Consider the following 20,879-nt stretch of genomic DNA (forward strand, 5'->3'; position numbering starts at 1 on the left):
GGAAGCGTGGCTGCTGCCTCCCTGCCGGCCCCAAAGGGGTCGGTTCCCCATAGGTCCTATAGGGCTGTGTGGGGCCTGTGCTGGCAGGGCTGTGTCTTTGACACGACTTCCCCAATCCCCTGCCAGCATCACAGCCACACGCACACTCAGCCCCGGCTCGCACGGAGATAACGCGAGGAGGTATAAACTGCACAGTGTGATTTCGGCAGTGTGCGTGGTGTGAGATAGCAGCTTCCCTCGGCGCTGTATCTCCGTAAGTGGCAGAGACACGAAAACAGACACAGAATGCTGCAAACAGACTGATTTAGCCTTCCTGCCCCTTCATTCACAGCAACTTCAATGAATGCAGAACGAGCTGTTAGATCAGCACCGTCTGACATCAGTGACACCGGCAATACACATAGCAAACCATACAGAGCACGATATAAATGCCCTTAAAAGCGCTTGGTTTCAACCAGTTCTTATGCATGTGCAAATACAAGAGGTGATCTGTTCATGTGTGCTGGCTTACATAAATGCAGATCCTACATACAAGCTGCATATCCATCGCTGCTTAAAACCACCCACAGCATCACATTGTGAGAAAGTGATCTGGAAGGAAAATATCTTTATCTTACCTCTGTATTGGCACAAGGAGTGAGGAGAGGGGACAGTGATATAAAGTGATGGCTTCCAAGGCGCTGTGTTGCCCTGCATCCTTCCTAGCAAGGATGTGTAATTAGCCAGTGTCCAGATAAGGATTTCTTGCCAGCGTGCCTGCACCTCACAGGACAGTTCTGACCAAATATTGATGAGTTAGATCTGATGCCCTAGTTTAGGTACAAGAATTGGTTACTCCATGCTCATATTACATTTATCCTTTTTTATCAGCAGGATTAATCTGTGTTGCCAAATGTTGCTTGAATACAGTTACATCACTTCTTGGACCACTGCATCACACTGCACGTATGTAGATATGCTCTAACTGTACCAACAACAAAATGGTCATGGTTCATAGTTGGTTCCTTCTGTTATGTACTCTGTATGTCATTATTGGTTTCCTTTTTTGAGCTTGTTTCCAAAAAGGCTCATAGAAAAGTATTTAGGCACAGCAGAACCATGGCCTGTGCAATTAGAGGTTGGCAGTGTATAAAAAAAAGCAGTCCAACTGGTTAACAGGCAGAAATGTAGCTAGGAAAGTAGAGTTTGCATTCTACCTAATGTCGGTGAACTCTTGGTGTTCTCTAGGATTCACTATTCCTGCTACAGACTGACAACTCCGCTTTTCTTGTTTCTCTCTCATCCATTGAGAACGGAGGATTTAATTCTTCCCATTCTTTTATATCTTTTGAACATAGACACAAGTGCTCAGTGAACTTTGGGACAAGAATGGCTGAACTGAGGACTGCTCCAGAGCTGTTTCTCCTCCAGAGAAGAATTTCCTTTACAGTCACTGTCCTGCACAAAACTGATGCATTGGAATCAATACCTGATCATGCTGGCATCATTTCATGTAAGTTCATAAGTTTCCCAAGCAATTTGTCTTGTCTCTTAAAAAAGATGGTTATCCTGACCCAAATCAAAATGAAGGCAACTCAGCTCTGCCTAAGCTGTGCAAGCCCATGAAAGCTTCCATATTGGTATTCCAGCAGGTGCACACAGCTTCACATTCTCCATCTCTAAGGAGAAAGGAAACTGATTTATTTTGCTGCTATGAAGTAAAGTTGCGGTTTGTTTGTAGAGCGTTACCTTGGAAAGAAGCACAACAAAATGGACTAGCTTTAGCCTTGATGAAATTCCATTCACATAATGGCAGTATACCATTCATGCATTTGGCCTGCTATCTTTATTTCACTGTAATATATTAGAAGGAGAAGCCAACACATCAGGCAGCAGCATTAAAACTGTTTCTGTAATGCTTACTAATTGAAGTAAATGGGAATTTGGCCTGAGAGAGGACTGCAGGATGCCTTCCTTCAAACTGCAGTAACATTAACTCATCCACACTGCTGCAAAGCAGACTTGCTGTAGAGCTACTGGTTGTCACATGGATTGTTTCTCACTGTACACAAAACGTGTCAGTTTGTAGCTCAGGTTTCAAAGACAAATATTTTTTACTGGAGTTAAATGTAGCATGGAAGGGCACCCCACAGAATGGCGCTCGGTTATGGCAATACACTGAGTGCTGACCATGAGCAGCAGCACCCCTCCTATTTCAGGCCTGGATCTCCTTCAGTGAGCACAGACAAGGTTATACTGCTTAACTGTGCCAAATTATGTGATGATTTTTGCAGACTGGCAAAGTGCCTGATGAGACTCCAGTTGGGACCACCAAACTCACTGCGCTCATTACCTCAGCTGGTTTCAAACGGGGGCATTCATTCTTCCTCCTACGGTACTATTTCATTCCTCTTAAATTGGGGCTATTAAAATGTTTCAGCCATTTCATGTTACTAAAACGTATTAAAATGCTGCAAAAATGCTGCATCAAAGTGGAGAGGTTTGAAAACTGCAGCTCTGTGATAGGATAATGCAGTTTAAATATAGTAACTGTTTGGGTTTGGTTTTTTTTTCCCAGTCAGCTTGCTCTTTGATTTCATGGCATTATGTCTAGGGATTTTTTCCCCTCTCTCTCTTTAAGAAGCTTACAGCTTAAACAGCAACATGCAAAAAATACAGGGATGAAACAGTAACAGAAACCCAGTAGAAAAATCAGTGATTAAATATGGGTTTGAATGTTGGTAATTAAGATAATCTGAATTCATTCTTTATCAATTTTTCTTCTTAGGAAATATACATTCCAGAACCAGCAGCAGGTAGAATTTGTCTACCACAGAGGCTGAGGGACCGTGCATACAAAGGATAGTGTTGCTGCTGGGAGATTTCTAGAACTGGATCACTGTTCCTGCACAGAACAGCTGCTCGCTGCCTTGGTAGAGCAGAAGAGACGGTGAGCCAGATTCTGGCCTCAGTGACAATAAGAGATGGTAGTTTGGCTTGGCAGATTTCTTCTCTTATTTCTTTGTCCTATTGATAGTTACTTAGTTTATCACTGAAGACTCCGTTAGAATATTTGCCACAATCATCTCCATTTCCCTGTTTGGAAAAATCTTTCTCTCTATCCCAATACTGACGTCAGTAGGGGATCTAAAAGTATGGGAGAGAGCAACATTTTTATCAGAACCAAAATCCATCCGACATATCTGAAAAAATAATATTATCCTTATCTGATGGCCAAGTCATTTCTCTTAAAGGGAAATCAGCTTCACTGCTATCTTAAAAATGCACAACAACTTTAGATACAAAGCACTGGTTGGTGCCCACGAGATTTGAATTATGTTCTCATCCTGACCTGAATTTTCCATCTAATTAAGGTCTAATTCTAATTAATTTGGCAGCTAGCTGCCATTTTTTTTTCCTTTGTAAATATCCCTTGTGAGCTTCTAGATCTCAGTTTTACTATCTGTAGAAGTGGCTAGGGATACTACCAAGCTTGTAAGGATATGCAGGGTCAGCCACAGTACTGATGGAATGGCAGAGCTTGTTGTTAGGAAGGTGTTACAAAACTGACCTATACTTTATGTCTGTAATGAGCTGACTGTTGTGGTCATGCTGCATTTTACCTGTAGGCAATAAAAGTTGCATTATTTTGCCATAGAGTTCGGGCCACACTTGCAGAGGTTGCTTTGGTTTTGAAGCCTGCAGTCAGCAGTCTCTGGCATTTAGGAGAACAGTGCCTCAAGGTGGACACACAAATGCACCAGACAGCCCCATTCCTCAAAGTATTAAGACAGTTACTTTGGATGATTTTCTTTTTGTGGTTCTTGAATACATTAGCAACGCTACCATAGCATTCAGAGCTTACCTTTCACTCTGTTGAACATGTATTTATGGAGACAGAACCAGTCTTGTACACTGAAAGGAAAAGAGAATGGAAATCACTCATCCACAGTTTTTTTTTTGTCTGGTCCTGCCTGTGATAGGAAGCATGAAGGAAAGAAGGATGTCTGAAAAGTACGCAGTTAACACTTCTCATATGTTCCTATCAGAATGTTCATAATGATGCTTATGTTAGCCTGTGAGCAGCAACAGCAACCAGAATGTTGCTCACTGATGCCAGTGTTTTGTCTTTTCACTTTCTATTTACTCCAGCTTTGTCTAGTAAAAGCCTAATATTAAAGTGATCTGAATTACTTGTTTTTAAAACTTCCTTTTTTTGCATTTCTTGACCATATGATAAACTATAGTCAAGGTGGTGGTATAAACAATATATATTGTTATTGTTCTTTGTAGTACTGTACCATGAGGAGTTCCCCCATGCAATGCATAGCTATCATTTCATATATTTACTGAATCAGTTATTCCTATGGCTTTTCAAAATGGAAAGGGTAACATCCTTATGCTCTCCATGTAGGTGAGTAGCAATGTGAGGCTGGAAAGCTTTACATAGTCATGGAGATGACCTGATTTTCAGCCATTGTTTCAGACAAATGGCACATGACTTATTTAGACTTGTGACATTTTCTGATATGACACAAGCTGAAGTACCTTTCTGTGTTTGGTGCTGAAGATTTAATCCAAACTCGTTAAAATACCAAAGTAACACACTTTAGTTTTCATTCGATACTCTTAAGGAAGCTCTTTTATTAGTTACACAATATCTTTATGTTGACCTTTTTTGTCTCCTGTAACACAAGGCAAAATCAGAGATTGAAACCAAATCATCTGTTTGGATTACCAGTTAAATCTGCATCACCCAAAACAGTGTTGGGCTTTGTTTTTAAAAATGCACTGTTTCTTTGGTAGGAGTAATGGATGCAATTGCATTCCATCTGTCACCTTCCCCTACCTTTGTCTTTACATCAGCGTCCTGAGGTGGGAAGAAAAGAGAAGCTGTAGAACTGCCTTCATTTTCTGTTACTGTGACTAACCAAATCTGAATGCATTTTGCTTTAGTGGAATTACTGCTGTGTTGATCTTTCGTGTCTCTTATTTCTGCTATTCAATACAATCTATATAGGTATTTCACAAAAATGGCATGTTGTGGAAAGGGCAATTCATTAATCTCTCAGAACTGAAGGTTTCCAACATATCAGATCTGTTTTTCTGTTTATTATACATAGATCTCTTTGGTGGTTTGTCAATGGTGTTACATGCAAATTCAGATCATCCTGACCTACAATACTTGTTTTACTTAAAGGCTCCAGATTTCTAAAAGATTGTTTGACTCTTGGGTGGTTTTTTTGTGTTTCTTTTTTTTTCCCCCAGCTCAGTTAAAAAAGAAAACCTCTCCTGAGTCATATTTTAAAAATACTGTTAAGCTCTAAAGCTGCTTCTGCTCCTATGTCACAAAGCATTATTGAAAAGATATTCATTTCTGCCTCCTACAATTGCTCAGACAGAGAGCTTCACACAGATTCTTTTCCACTCATGTTGCAACTATGCTGGCAGCATCCTTGTTTCCTAGAAGTGTTACAACGATCTTCCAGATATGAACAGGTTGGGCTTATTATTATTTTTTAGAACCATGCTATCAAGCTTATAATTTAATATCAATAACATTATCAAACATTATTTTTTAATCATCAATAATCGTGCTGATACTCCGATTACTACTATCTTATTCATTGCTTTCATTTGAACATTGTAATCAAGGATCTCAGGCATTTCAAAGACCATCATGAAAATTGCATTACACAATATCCCTGAGAGAACAGTAAATATTATCATCCCCGTTTCACAGAAGCAGGAGCTGAGGTTCAAAGTCACAAAATCTATGGCAGAACTAGAAATAGAAATAAGTCTCCTGGCTCTCAGTCCTGTTCTTTCTCCAGTCACCTAAATAGTCTCTAGTATAGCTTTGTAAGACATTTAACACTTCATTTCCAAAAATGTCATCCTCTTCGTTAGGGAAGCTAAAATTATATATGTTTAAAGATCAGATAAAGGAGAATACCTCATTTTCGGATGAGACTGCTGAAATGATTCTAGCTGTTTTATGGACAATGCCATCCAAGTTTTGTGAGTTAATCCTGACCCTAAGTACACCTAAAATAGATATCTGCCTCCAGCTAATCAACAGGCTTATGAAGATCGCCTCAATAATTTATGTATAACCAACTAGTGGAAACTAGATCTTCTGTGATTTCCCTAGATACATATTCTGCATGTATCATGTATATCCTTGCCTATTTCTGATATTCATTTGAAATTCAGTTGGGACATTTCAGAACACTAGAACTCCAGCTGCACAGCTCTAAGAAAAAGCCATGTGGAGACATAACACAGTACCTTTGAAGCAGGCAAAATGATATTTTAAATCCAAGAGCACCGTAGATGAAAAGTCCAATTTTTTTGTTAACACACATATAACCCACAGTTATATTTCTACCTCTGTCACTGGCCTACTTGGATGAGCATTTTGTTTCTGAGTGCCCTATTTCTACAGTAAAAATAATGACATTTAACTGCTGCATTCATAGATAATATGGTGATATGCAAACAGATAGACGTGAGGTATGGGAGGATGATTAAATGAAATTAAAAAATAAATCATCTAATTTCCTTGTTTACAGCATAGGAAATGTGAGAAACATACGGTATGTTGTTCAATGGAGTAGTAAAATGAAGCTAAGATTAAAACTTGCTTCGCTGTGGAAAAAACAAATTTTCTTTTCCAGACTCTGCAAACAGAAAGAAAAACCATTAGAGACATTGTCCTACCTTCTTCTGACTGCAAATTCAAGAATCATCAGATCTGCAGCTGAAATGGGAGGTACAGTACAAACTGGCTATTTAGAGTTCATAATTGATAACTTTTATAAAGAATCCATAATTGGAAAATATATTGTCTGATATATTCTTGGATATCAATTGCTAAAAGACTTGCTCGTGTCTGCTCCCCTGTGCCTGGAATGCTTTGGACTGTTAACTGTACTTGTTGAGACTAGCTGCAAAATTCGGGCCAGGCCGTAGCTTCAGTCATCCACGCAGAAAGTGAAGGGGGAGGATAAGGCACTCCAGGAATAATGCAGGTGTGGCAGAACTTCTGTAGCAGTCACTGAAAGAACAGAGCAAGCTTTGCTGCTGTCCACATTGACTGACCTGTACAGGTTAGTGCAGCTTTCAGCTGGGGAGTTTATGGTAGCATAAACAAAATTAGAACAATGCTTCAGTAGCTCTTTATATCTGTGTGAAAGGAGTGCAAATCACTTGTTACAAATCACGTTGTTTTACACACACCTCTACCCCCTACCACTACTACTTTTATCAATCCAATAATGTCTGTCTGTTTTCACAGTTATGTCAACATGTTCTTCATATTTCTGTATTCTCCTATTGCACTGGATCTCTGCACAGCTGAAATTCCTTCATGCCTAAGCCTTGGGGCAATATGTTGAGTTCACGTACCACTTCCTAGCATGAATTTGATTACCTTTCACATCTAAGAGTTTTTACATTTGAAACATGCCAGAAAAGACCAAGAAGGACAAATAAGAATTGCTCTGAGAATGGTAAAAATGTGAATAGTTTCTGGCTTGTATTTATGGAGGATCTGTTTAGGACATCTGTAGGAAGGGATCAGCAGATCTGCTAACTCATATTTGCTGTACAAGAACTCATGGAAATCCTGCCCTCTCAAAACCTGTGGCTACTCATCATCCCTAAGAAAACATGGAGTCATGGTTAGCTCTGAAGAGGTCAGGAAGTTGGACTCGATGATCTTTGAAGTTCCTTCCCGACCAAACTGTTCCATTCCATTCTGTTCCACTGTATTCTACTATATCATGTTGTCTACATGAACCTTTTAAACATTAGACTGCTATAACCTTCATGTGTCTGTCCTCTCTCAGGCTGAATAAATGTCAAATGGTACATTCTGTCCCACTTGTCACAAGTGCTATTGTATGTCCACCCTGGATCCGTATCAAATTAGTATTGATGAGGGTTTCCAGTCTTTATTGAAATACAATATAATGGAGGATGAATAGAAACTACAAGTGTGAAAACAGGGCTCAAATGCTCACTTTTGGAAGCAGCTACATAATTTTTGAAGGTCATTCTCTTACTTCAGAGATATTTAAGATAGTTTTGACATTTTTATTAGTAAAGGTTTATTAGGTTATTTCAGTTTATTCTTTGAGGTATAAACCAGCCATTGTGGCTTTCACAAGTTTAACTATGTACATATCTGAGATAAAACTTGTCACTGATATACTTCTCAAAACTTCAGGAAAAACTGTACTGTACATTGAAATGCCACAGTCTTTGGTCACCCCAGACCTAAAAGTAAATGATATATAAGAATCTCCCTTTTCTGAAGGTATAATGTTTTCCCTTTAGCTCTGGACTTTACTGGCCTTTCACTTGCCACCATTGTCAGAATGATGAGCATTTGTTGGCTTGCAAGGCAGTATCATTTCAGAAGAAATTCCACTTGTAATGGAGAAAGCAAACATTTCTGTGAGGTATATATACAGTTACTTACATGAGAAGTGCTTGAATAAAGAAGACAAGCATTTAAAAGAAAATGGCTTTCAACAGACAGAAATTTTCAACAAACTATTCAGCTGTAACTCGACTCACACAGAAACAGCAAATAAATGAGGCCAAGATACATGTCATACTGAGTCTGCATTAGCTGGAAGGTTTGGAAATAATTAAGAGCAAAACTGTTAATGCTCCATTTAAATAGCTGCTGCCTATCTGTCCAGTATGAAAGCTCAATCTGTTGTGTTCAATCAGCTTTCAGCTGCTACTTGCCAGCAGCTTAATTCCCCAGTCTTGTCTCTGTGCTGCGCTTGTGCATTCCGCTACCTGCTAAGTTAAACCCTGCTGTCCTGATCCAGCATGGAGATTTCTAGTTCTATGGAAACTATCCACAGTGGTTCAGACCTGTAAACGGTGCTGAGTATCCATACAAACTGACTGATTTCAGCCCCATATGGGTGAAAAGAGAAGTCGGCAGCTACGTACACGATCAGCACTGTGTTCAGCCCTACCAGTCAGTGTGCATTTATGCAGCTTTGACAAGATGTTGATCTGCAATAGTTCCACATTAGGTCTTCTTTTTATAAGTGAGGAAACTGGCAATGCAGAGTTATTAACCAAAGCCACTATTAACTATTAGCACACGTCAGATGGTAATAAATCTCAGTTCTCCTAAATCTCTTTGTATTTTATGATCAATATACTGACTAATTGTATTTATATTGCATAAGGATTTGAGAATCATCAACTAGACCCCTTAATGCCGAGTGTGTGCAAATTGTGAATCAGTTCTAAGAAGGACTCTGCTGAGGTCTGGTAGTTACAGAGCTCTATGGGTAGTGCTAGAAATACATTGTCATGAAATGTGCTTCAGGTTGAGAAACTTTCTGAGCCTCAAAGCTGGACCACTAGCTTTTTTCCTCAGAAATACATACTAAAAATGGCAAAGTTCATTGCACTGTCATTTGCAAGGAACTAAAGAGTAATTCGTTGACCTTTGCAGATTAGGTAATGCATAGTGTCATAAGGAAGTGATATTTGAGTAACAAACAGCAAATGTACACAATTATCTTTCATTGACCTCTCAATGGAGGCGATCAGGATTTCCTGATAGTAACCTGTTCAGTGTTCTTGGCACCTTCAATATAAGTTTGCTGTGGTCTGAGTGCACGTTAGTTCTCTAACCATGTCAGGGGATGCTTAGCACACATTGCCTGCCTGTATTTTTTGAAAGAGTACGTATGCTGGAAAGAAGGAGAAGGAATGGGTGTGTGTATGGAAAACTGAAGGCTCTGTGCTCTGCTCTCAGCTTTCACAGTTCCTGAATCTCTGTGCCTCAGTTTTCACTGAATTAAATGAAACTGAATTGTCTGCGTAATACATTGTGAAACTTACTTCCACTTACAGTGCTTTGAGATCATGAACAGTAGCAGAGCAACGAAGAGCCACGTTCTGCTGCTGCTGGAGAATATCTGAGCTACTGAAAGAGGACACGAGTGACAATGAATCTTTTAATCAGTAGCATAATGCAGAATTAGAATGCAATAAAAGTTAAATATGGTGCTTTTGCTTCTATAATAACTTAATAACTCAAAGGATTCTTCAAAAATAGTCCAGGAAAAAAAATATGGGAAACTTTTTGATTCCTTCTGGAGAACTAAATAGTCTGTTCAAGTGCAAATGAATACGCCACATCCTTATGTATGTGTTCTGAATGAAGGTGAATTAGCAGTTCTCCTTCTCCACTCTTTCTTCCATTTTTCTAACTACATGAGGATTATTTTCAGATTCATGTGTTGGTCTTTCTTTATGTGGCTTATTGGCCACACTCCTACCAAAGAGATGTTATAAAATTACTTATTTTATCTGGAAATTCTTGGTACAGCATTATACATCTTTACTTTTTTAAATTAAATCAGTGAAAGCTTTTCCTGTTCATCACTTTTAATGCTTGAGCTCAGAACTGTCTGGCAGATGAAGCAGAATAAATAAAGAAAGAAATTGGAGCAATGCAGACCCCATGGACAAGAGAATCACTTTACCTCAGGACACTGAGATAATTTATCTGGGTGGCTTAGAAAAAGTGCTAGATAAGACTGAAGTATGGAGAGGGTGAGCAAGTCCAGGCTCAGCCTTTTGGATTATCAAGAAACAATTAAATCCAGCAACTGGCATCTGAATATGTTAATGTTGTAGGTTCTGACATGGAACCAGGAAAGTGAATTTGTAAGGCAGAACATACAACAGAGATAAACGCAGTTCTACATATAATATGTACGTTTTATGTATCCAACATCTTTGCCAAAATATGAGTAATTTGCAAGCACACTAAAGGTAGAAAATGCCAGAATAAAGGCTGTCTTTCCATGTATATGCCCCAACATAATCTTTAATTATGTGATTCTGGGCTTCATTTTCTGACCCAAGATTTTCTAATTTCAGCACGTGTTTGAAGTGTTTTGTAGTCCTAATATTTTCTCTCTTAAATAAAGACTGAAATATATACCTGAAATGAAAACTGAAATATATACCTGGGATATATTTCCCCAGGTTTTCAAAAAGGCATTTGAAAGTCACAGTATTCCATCCTATAACATCCTCATGGGTCATCAGCACATTGTAACCTTTATCTGTCATCACAGAAGTCTTTGGGGCAGCTGTAACTGATGGTGTGATGGTGAAGTTTGTGCAGTGATGAGTGTCAGATAGGAGGACTGTAAGGTAAAGCAGCACCTGTGCAGAGTTTTAAATAAGTTATTTATTATTATTGCTCTCTTCCTCTTCTATTTGTTAATGGCCCCTATTGTGCAACCTATATATCTTGCCTAGATAGGAGTCACATGAACTTCACTGACCTGATTCTGTGCTGCCTTGTACGACATGCGTGGTCACTTCTACTCTAGCAAACTAAATTTAAAATACCAATTTCTAATTTGCTAATATTTACAAACCACTTTGTTTATGCAGCTGTGATGTGTAGCACTGAATGCACGCAAACACCATGCAAACCCAGGGCTCATCCAGAGAGAGATATACTTGGAAGTGATTTTTTTCACCACAGTTATAAATCAGAGTAGTTGTTACTAATTAAAGTCAGGATTACATACCTGGTATTGAAACTGCAAATTGGAAGTTCTCTCTAAGACCTGGAAACATCAACGGGCTGGCTTCCATAAATAATACCAGAAGTTAAACAGTGGTTTCACAGTGTCTAGATCATAGTATAAATAAGAAAAAGAAAGCAGAAAAATCCAGGAAATCCTTAGTTAACAAATGTTTTGTTTTAAAAATGATATGCTTTTCTTGAGCTCTGAGAACCAGCTCCTCAGTAGACAATGACTCGCTCCGGGTGTTTGGACGGTTCACTCTCAGGCTATTCAGGGTCAGCCCAAAAGCTCACAGACCTGGCGAAAGGTAAGAAACCTAAGAAATTCTCAGCTAACAGACCAAGCTTGTATCAAAAACTCTAAAATGCCACAAGCTGATACCAAATATTACGACATTTGGCAGCCTTAGGAGATTGGATTAGTGTGGTATTTTGAACTGAATAATCCCAAAGGATGTTCTAGGGCCAAATTCAGCCCGGACATAACCATATCAATTTTAGTCTATCTGCACCCACTACGATTTGGTCCTTTTTTTTTTTTTTTGGTGACCAAAATGCAACGCTGAGATATAAACTGATGTCTCAGTGAAATTATCACCGTAATTTTAAAAGCCAGTTATTTCAGCTAAAAACAGCTACTATTTCAGATAACAGAGTTTCTGCTGTGTTCATTGTTGGCTTCTAGAGTAAAGTGAGTTGCTCGGAAGCAAAAGGGAGGTAAATGGGAATGACTTTGATAAAGTTTTTTTCACTTAGTATGCTGATAGTGCTGGTTCTACGTCTCTGTTATCCTCAGTCCACCCCATTCTAAATTCAGGTCCTGTTTAGGTCACAAGCTTTCCCATTCTGTCCAAAGCATCGTCTCTGTCTGGTATTTATGACATAGTCCAGTGGACTGAATGACCTGTGAGCGGGCCAAGTGCCAGAGGAAAACATGCTCAGGCTGAAGGCAGCCAAGAAATGGCCGGACAGTCGCTGGGAAGCTATGAGGGCTTTTGTCCCATTTTTGCTTTGTTTGTTTCTTTTTGTATCTATGTGAATTTTGAAAACCAGAAACTCTAGTCAGGGCAATACACAACTTGGCTATGTGAAGGTTTGTATATTCTGGTCAGCTCACTCCATAGGATGTTAACTAACGATACGACTTGTTTACTATGTTATTGTTCAGTGTTTAGGTTTATTATTTCTATGTTTGCATTACATACACATGAGTAACGGCGTCTTGCTTTCGACCGAAAGGTAACCCTGGCTGCCAAGCAAGTTCAGGAAACTTGGTGCTTGCACAGAGCTGACATAAAAGCGTGGCAGTGGGAAACCATTCCATATCAAAGGGAAGGGTTTTCCTTATCCTGTCTCAGAGCAGTAGCGAGGCATTTCAGCAGCCATTACAATAATTTCTGTATCTCGGGTGGCTCAGAGTTGCTGTAGCAACCTTTTGCTAGATAGGAATTTGGCTGGTGAAGCCCCACAGGAATCTGCTCCCACTCTTGACTAACCTCTCACATCACCCGTCTCAACTGCCAGGGAGAAACTCCAGCTGTGAGTCAGGCAGGGTGAGGGACCTCTTTCCACAGGTTCCTCAAATGCCCTTCCCTCAATTACCAGGATCAGATGTTTTTTGGCAATTTTCCGTGGACGCGGAGCTTGGTCTGAACCCAGTTTGTAAAACGGCCATAGTAAATTTTGTGTCCTCAAACAAGCCCTTATTCATGAGCTTGCAGATACAGAAACTGAACATGCAAAAGCAGGGAGAGCAGTTTTATAGACCAGTGTGGGAAGTTTGACTGGGAGGCAACAGTAGTTCTGGTGACACAAAAGAAGTATTGTAAAGTCACTGAGGGGATCAGGCAGATGGGAACAGACTTGAGTAGGAAGGAATACAGACAAGGTCCCCAAAGCCTGTTACTTAGATTTGGATTAAAAAATGAAGTGTGAAGTTGGTCAGAGCGTGAGGGGATGCATCACTGCTAAACCAATTCCTTCAAAAGTGTGAAGAAGTAATGAAAGACAGTTTTTTGGCCTTCCAAGCTGCTACGTGGTTCAGAGCAATATTTGGGAGATTTTATTTATAGATCATATTGCCCAATGGTTGCTTACAGAGAGTAGACAGTAATTTTGGACTACTGGAGTTTATTTCTAATTCTACAGGTGATTGGCTTTGTCAAATTACAGGACCCTGTGTGTAATGCCTAGAAAACAGCAGGTATCGTTATAATTAAATGCTTCATGCTGCTTTCAGTCCCTCTATTTTCCACCATCTTATGGGTCAGAGGGCAGGAGAGGGGAACCAAGTGCAGTGCTGTGAGACCGGCCTGTGAGATTTCAGATAGCCAGCTACAAAAGCTACAGCCATGTCTTGAAAAGGCCCAGTCAAGCAGGCACACTCAGAGCACAGCTGTCAGATAAGACTGGGTCTTCCTAGGACTGTATGCTGCCTTCTGCTGTAACTGTTGGAGGAGGAGGAGGTGGCATAAATATTGTTTTCCTTTTATATAATATGATTTGGAAACAGCACACATAGGGCCAGTTCTTTCCCTGGTTCCTAGTCCCTCAGCCCAGGTCTGCTTTAATGACTCCTTAACAGCCTGTGGTGACTAAAATACAGCCATGGAGCAGGATGAAATAGACTATACATCTATCAGGTAAATAAATCAATTCTTAATGCAAGATTCAACTATTGCAGAGATTCTTGTTGTCCACACAGGTCAGTAAATACAATAAACTGTTAAAAAATAGCTACATTTTGATTTGTGCATGCAATGATTCTTTTTCACTTCAAAACTTCAATACGAATTCCAGAAAGCTACAAACAAACACAGTTCAGTACAGCCTAAAACACCACTTAATTCTGTAAAAGAAAAAAAAGAAATAGCACTACTGACAGGTTTGTTGGGCTGCAGGCAGATGTTAGGCTTCAGAAAGTGGGCCCATGTATGGTTACAGTCACTTAATGTGTCACTGATTGGCAGTAGGAAGGGCGAGTGGGCTGTCTGAGCTCTGTGCAATGGACCGTTGCCCTAGTTAGACTTATTCTAAATACTCAACATTATGGGGTATTTCACATAATCGGGTTTACAGCCTTGGCTCTGTTTCAGGAGTGGGGGCTAAGTTTTTAGTGTATATTTTTAAAAAGAGCATCCCGTTCTTAGGAATCTATTCCCAGCTAAAGCACACAAGCTCTGGAAAGGTCAGAGAGAGGCATCTCTAGCTTTGATAAATAAACAAATCTCTTCTCTGCGGCTGGGATGTTGTATTAATAGCAGTAGATTTGGTTTCGCATTGTGGAGCTCCTCCTGTTTCATTGCTATTGAAGATAAGAGAACACAAAATGTTCTGTCACTCTCCCCATGAGAAAACAAGCCAACAGGCAGAGGCTATTATGTTTTAAGATATCACCGAGGCAAAGACTTGGAGAAAGCAAACACTCAGGTTTATATTCAGTAGCTACTGGATACCATAGCTGGCACATCAGTGACTCAACGTTATTTAATGTCTTACATGAAAGAGTTTTGCCAGACAAAATCACTGTAGTAGAAATAACCTGAAAATAAGGGTTGAGCCTTGGGCAGATGGAAGTGTGGATTTTACACTTTCACTTGTTTCTTAGCAATTCAGCTGCAGTAAAAAGTAACAGCTCTTTCCTGCTTCTTAACCTATTCCCCATTCTGATGCAATCTGTTTCACTTTAGTTTGCAATCTGCAGTTATTCAGACCTCCATGACAATATACTTGGACTGCAAAAGTTTCTCCAAAAGACTCTAATTTGACAGTAAGCGTGTGTGAAATAAATCAGCTGAGCTACACCTTACGGCTTCTCCACACGCATTATTTATGAATAATCAATTCTAAAATTCCTCATGTGGAATGCTTTAGTTTGGAATGTGCACTTCTGAATGCCAGGCAGATTTAGCTTATGGTGGTGGATGAGAAGCATGATGGGAAGGAATGTAGAGTTTATCCTTAATTAGCTATCATACATGGCACATCCAATTCCCACCCAGCAGCCTACTACGTTAGCTAATACATGCTTAAAGCATACCTCTCATCCAAAGGGCCATCTTTTCTGCAGACCAGGCATCAGTTCAGACAGAAGACAGCCTTCTTTTCTGCAAATAAGCATCTTCTGTTGGAGAGCAGATTGTGAGAGATGAGTAAAAATAAACACCAACTGAATCAGATAATTCTCCGAGCGGTTGTTCTCCTTGTCCTTGCAATGTCACCAGTTCCAGATTTATTTCCTTCCCTGATGCTCAGGTAGAGAATCTGTTGGGAGGGAGTTCTTCCCGCAGGCAGTCGGCATTTTGTGAAGCTTCACCTCTACATGGGAGACATAAACCAGCCAAATGACTCAACTGAAAGAAAAAAAAAGAGTTGCATGCAGTGAGTATCCTTGTGGGATATTTATACTGCAAGGAAACAAAACTATTGGTGAAGGCAAAGACACACAACTCACTGAGACTGTCCTCTCCCCAGTGCCACTGTGAGCCATCTAGAATGCAACTGTCAGAACGCAGCCTGCTTGGGTCCAAAGGTTCCTGTCCCCTTTTTTTCTGACTTTCATGGGAAGAAGAGCGTCTCAGTGTAAGTGCAGATGTTACATACATGTCAGTGTTCATAAGGGAATGTCATTTCCATCTGCAGTACTCGTCGTGTTTTACAAGAAGCATTACTCATTTCTTTTAGATCAGTACATATGCAGGTTACTCTTACAGAATGCCCAAGAAACTGGGCAGAGGCAATGGACTTCGATGACTACAGATGTCTTAAAAATGATTGTAAATGTTCAGAGAAAGTAACAGTTTTTGTAGTTTGGAGGAAAAAAAAACGTTAATTGTTCCATATTGTGGCATCCTTGTCGTTAGAGAACAAACTCGAATTTAATTCTGCCATCACAGGAATTTTGGCTGAGTTAAATGTGAAAAAGGGTTTCAATTCTGAGCATGAAATTTCTTTTCTCTGTGATTTTGGATACAACATATGCCACAGAAATGAGGGAAAAAAAACAACCTGATGTTAGCGTGAGGGCCTTCAGATCATTCCAAAGGATCCTATGCATCTCAGGTTTAACACAGGTAGGTTTTGAAAGGGGTGAGTTGTATTTGTACCTGGTATCAATAAGGCTTTATCTTTCAAGGGGATTTAATGGTCATTAGAGCTGTGTTGTTAATCAGATAATCCAAATCAAATTGTTGCACTTATTTTAAATTTAATTACATCATAAGCAACTGGATTTGAAATATCTATTTTTGCTTTCATATATGTTGTTAAGAAAAATTAAAGCCATATGTAACTTGCTACATTTACCTACTGACCATTGGAGAAGAAATGCTAGAAACACAGTGATTTGAACTGTTCTAAGAATATGATGTCCTCAGAATGGCTTGTGTTGAAGGGACCCCAAGGATCATCACACAAAAGGTATTAGACGTATTATTAGACATAGTGTCATTAGAATACATTTCTTAAAAGGTATCAGACATCAAATACTTAATATGTGAGAATAATACAGACACGTATTATAACTCCAGTATTGATCCAGTTGTTAGTCTTCCTAAAAACCGAATCATCTAAATAATATTTTTGCAGCTTAACTTTTTAAGTACTGATCAAGTACAATTCAAGACTGATATTACTGACTTCAATCTATTTGAACGGCACCTGCAAGCTGTGGTGGCAGCCAACAGACCCCCATTAAGTAAGCAATAATATAATTGTTCTGCTTGACAAGGTCATAATGTGATTTCTGGTTCTATATTCACAGATTAAGGCTATTCCAAGAAGACACATATTCAACATCACCATTTTACTATAGCAGATCTTCTTAAAATGTCTCTTTTCTTTCAAGAATGAAGCCTGTTCTCTGAGTTGCAGCTGGAGAATGAGGGCAGCTGAGGCCACTCCAGATCTCAGGAGATCAATAGTGTTACAGCTGATGATCTAATTACGGATTATTTGGGTCAGACTCTGTTCTCCTAGGTGTGACTTGGTTGACTTAGAAAAGGTTAATTCATTCATTCTGTAGGGGTTATAGCATAAATGAATTATAATTGTTATCCTGTTACTCATTATAGAAGCCTAATATTCCCTATAAGCAGATGTTCTGATTTTATAGCATTTTTTTAATAAACAATTATACATATCTTAAAGAAAAATGCTGTTAACAAAGCTTCCTTTACACTGTGCATCCATCAATCTTGCAAAGGTTTGTATGAAAAACAGGCCATTGTAGTGCGTATCATTCACTATGTCATACCTTAAGCTGGCCATATAACTGATATGTAATGAAGCAGCTGTGCTCTTACAGCTATTCGTGGCTATAAACTGGATAACAGAGTTAATAATCATCCTTTACCATGAGACTGGTACAGCCTGACTGTGCAGACCCACAAGTAGTGCTAGCAGAATGGGAGAAATGTTTTCACAATAATTACAAACTGAATTAGACAAAAGTGCTACACAGAAGGGCAGACCCACCTCTTTCAGGCTACCTGTTGTTTCTTTCCCAACTATTCAGCAACGTGTATTGCTGTATTCCTGTCTCATCTAATCTATCAAATCTAACTATCTATTCTTTAACTGATCCCACTCATCTTAATGGAGACCTTTCTCATTCATTGACAACAACTGCAGTAATAATTAATCTTTAAAGAAATACACAAACAGCATCAGCCTGCATACCGTATCATACAGGTACCTTTGTGGACTTGTGTTTCCATGATGAGAGGCTGCAAACAACCTTTGAAAAAAGGGTTTCAGATGGGTTAGTTCTCCAGAACTCTTATTTTTCATGCTGGAAAATAACATCTTGTCAATGGAACGTGCCTTTTGATGCCTCTGCTTCTGACTTACAAGCTGGGAGATACTGCTGCTGGCGCTGTCTAATGGTGGGGTTTGTTGTGCATGGCGTGCATGTGCGTCCAGTTCTTCTTTTGCAACAGTGATTTGTGAAGTTTGATTTACTGTATGCCTTGTAGAGGCTAATTGTAATGCATGGAATAATACTTTCCAAGTAATACTTTCCTTAAACAACCAACTTCTCACTACTGTTGTATTGGAGGAATCCTGTTTTTGAAGTTCTGTCCGAAGCTCTGCGCCGTCTTTACAATGCACTGCAGCTGAAGAAGCCCGCTCTGATATTTGTTGACCTTCTTTTAGTTTCCAGGTGCCAAATATTGCAGGATCCAATTTCCTGGAAACCTCATTCTCAGCGTATTCAGGGAGCAACCACAGTATGTGCAGTGAGAGGGCGGGCTTAGCCCATGGTTACTTACTGTGTACTTTATCTCTGTCTGATAGTCACCCTCAACTTAATTAGCTGGTGTTGTGTTTGGTTATTCAGTATTTATGCATCACTGAAACAATAACATTGCAACCCACGCTATTTGTTGAATGCCTTTCATAAAAACCCTGTGTACTCATATGGATTGTTTCAAAGATAAATTGTGCCAGCACCGTGTATTTGCAGGTAAAGTTTGGCTCTGATGCAGCTGCTGTATCAAAGAAATATGCCCTTATTATTAAACTCCAGTATCCACACCTTTCCTTGGAGAATATAATGCAGCACTGAGCCTGCTGTGAAGAGTACATCCCATTCCAATGGAATTACACAGTAATAAGCTGAATATCCAGTAAGTAAGGGGAACATTTCCATCAAAGCTATTTGGGTTCTTTTGTGTTGTTTGTTTGAAGCATTTCTTTTTTCCTTCCAGAAAGTATAAGTTTAGTTTGGAAAGGGTTAATTTTGCTTTTGATTTTTTCTTTTGTGAAAACTCTGATTTTTCAGATCTCTTCAAGAAATGATATGAACGTTTAATTCCTTTGTGTTGTTGATGCTGAATATTTTTCATGGGGAAAACATGTTCATGTTCCCCCATAGTTTACACTTGTAGCAACAAAAGTTCAATTTTTAAAGCCAAACTTATCAGAATAAATAGGATCTATCACCATTGAGTGGATTATTCATTAACGGAGGTGACCCTGGATTTGGTCTCACATATAAAAGCACAATTTAGTGCTCCAGTGCTAAATCCACTGCCTGTGTATAGAGAAGATCTAATTCCAACTGATTCCAACACAGCGCTGTGCTGAGGAGTTTCCCAAGCAAGCAGGAGCAGCAGCTTTGACCACAGCTGGCCAGGACCATGAACCAGGTGCACAAACTCTTTTGTTCCTTACCATGTTTAAAGCCAGACAGCTTTTCTTCATGTGCTTTCACAGTCACGTCTCTTTACGTTTTTACTGGAACACTGAATATTAAAAATCTCTTCATTTCCTTTAAATGTTTAAGGTGTTACCTGTTGGGTTTTTTTTCTGCTTTTTCAGCTACACTCCAAAGTAGAGACTTGTAAGAGGCTGAAAATGGGAGCTGGACACGTACAGATAAGTTACCCTAAAATTATGTCTGCTGCTATATAATGAAGAGATGTAATCTCTGTTGTTTCTCTCTTGGACTGCTTCTCCTGATATTTCTCTCTGTGACTGTAAGAAGATCTTTGGGTATCAAGAAGTCTCATATTCAGTCTGACCAGCTCCATGAGCACAGCAAAGGGAGATGTGACGCTTCTAATGTTTTCAAACTCCATGTGAAAATTTAATTAAAAGCTCCTTCAGAAAAATGACCTCACATCTGTATCATGATTGTTTATCTGTGACTCTTCTGGCCTTTCCTTTACATGATGCAAATGGACCTTTTACTTCTGAATCACTTTTTAGGGACTGGCAGAGATCAGATGAGGATACTCAAAGCTGGGACGCTGACTCCTGCGCTGGTAAACATCAGTCCAGGATGAAGTTTGGGCTGTCTGAACAGCAATAGTCAGGGCAGAACTCAGGATCTCTCTCAGACAGTATCAGGTGGGGGATCCTGGATGTTTCCTTAGGTCCGAGCATTCCATTTCTTTCTGCACCATGGTTTGTTCATCTAGAAAGTAACAAAAATAGCAACAACTTGTTTATCTGTCCCATTTTACTGAGGGTTGTTTATAAATTCTTTTGAGATTCTCATGAAAATTACTGCACCAAATAGCTTCTTTTAACTCGATTTGTGCATATGCTAATACATACAGTCACACACATGTTGATTCCCAGGATCGATTCACAGTTGCTTCCCTTCAGCTGTCTGCAGCTACTGCACATAAAATCAGGAACTGCATATTCTAGAGTTAACATGTGAGCCTTGAGGCATACTGAGTGTAAAACACAGCTAGAAGGATTGATTTTGGAGCACAAACGTATTTAAACTATATACTCTAAAGTAGTATACTTTCATCTGTTTATAACACTTATATCAAACAGACCACAATGG

At 39.4% G+C, this 20,879-nt stretch overlaps 1 long non-coding RNA gene across 1 annotated transcript; it reads left to right on the forward strand.

The window, feature by feature from the left end:
• Positions 1 to 194: 194 nt before the first annotated feature.
• Positions 195 to 20,193, forward strand: LOC107321140. Its single transcript, XR_004309028.1, has 2 exons — positions 195 to 1,492; positions 2,274 to 20,193. It is a non-coding gene; the product is annotated as an uncharacterized LOC107321140 (long non-coding RNA).
• The last annotated feature ends 686 nt before the right edge of the window (positions 20,194 to 20,879 follow it).

This window comes from Coturnix japonica, chromosome 15 (assembly GCF_001577835.2).
Source record: "Coturnix japonica isolate 7356 chromosome 15, Coturnix japonica 2.1, whole genome shotgun sequence".
Taxonomy (NCBI): domain Eukaryota; kingdom Metazoa; phylum Chordata; class Aves; order Galliformes; family Phasianidae; genus Coturnix; species Coturnix japonica.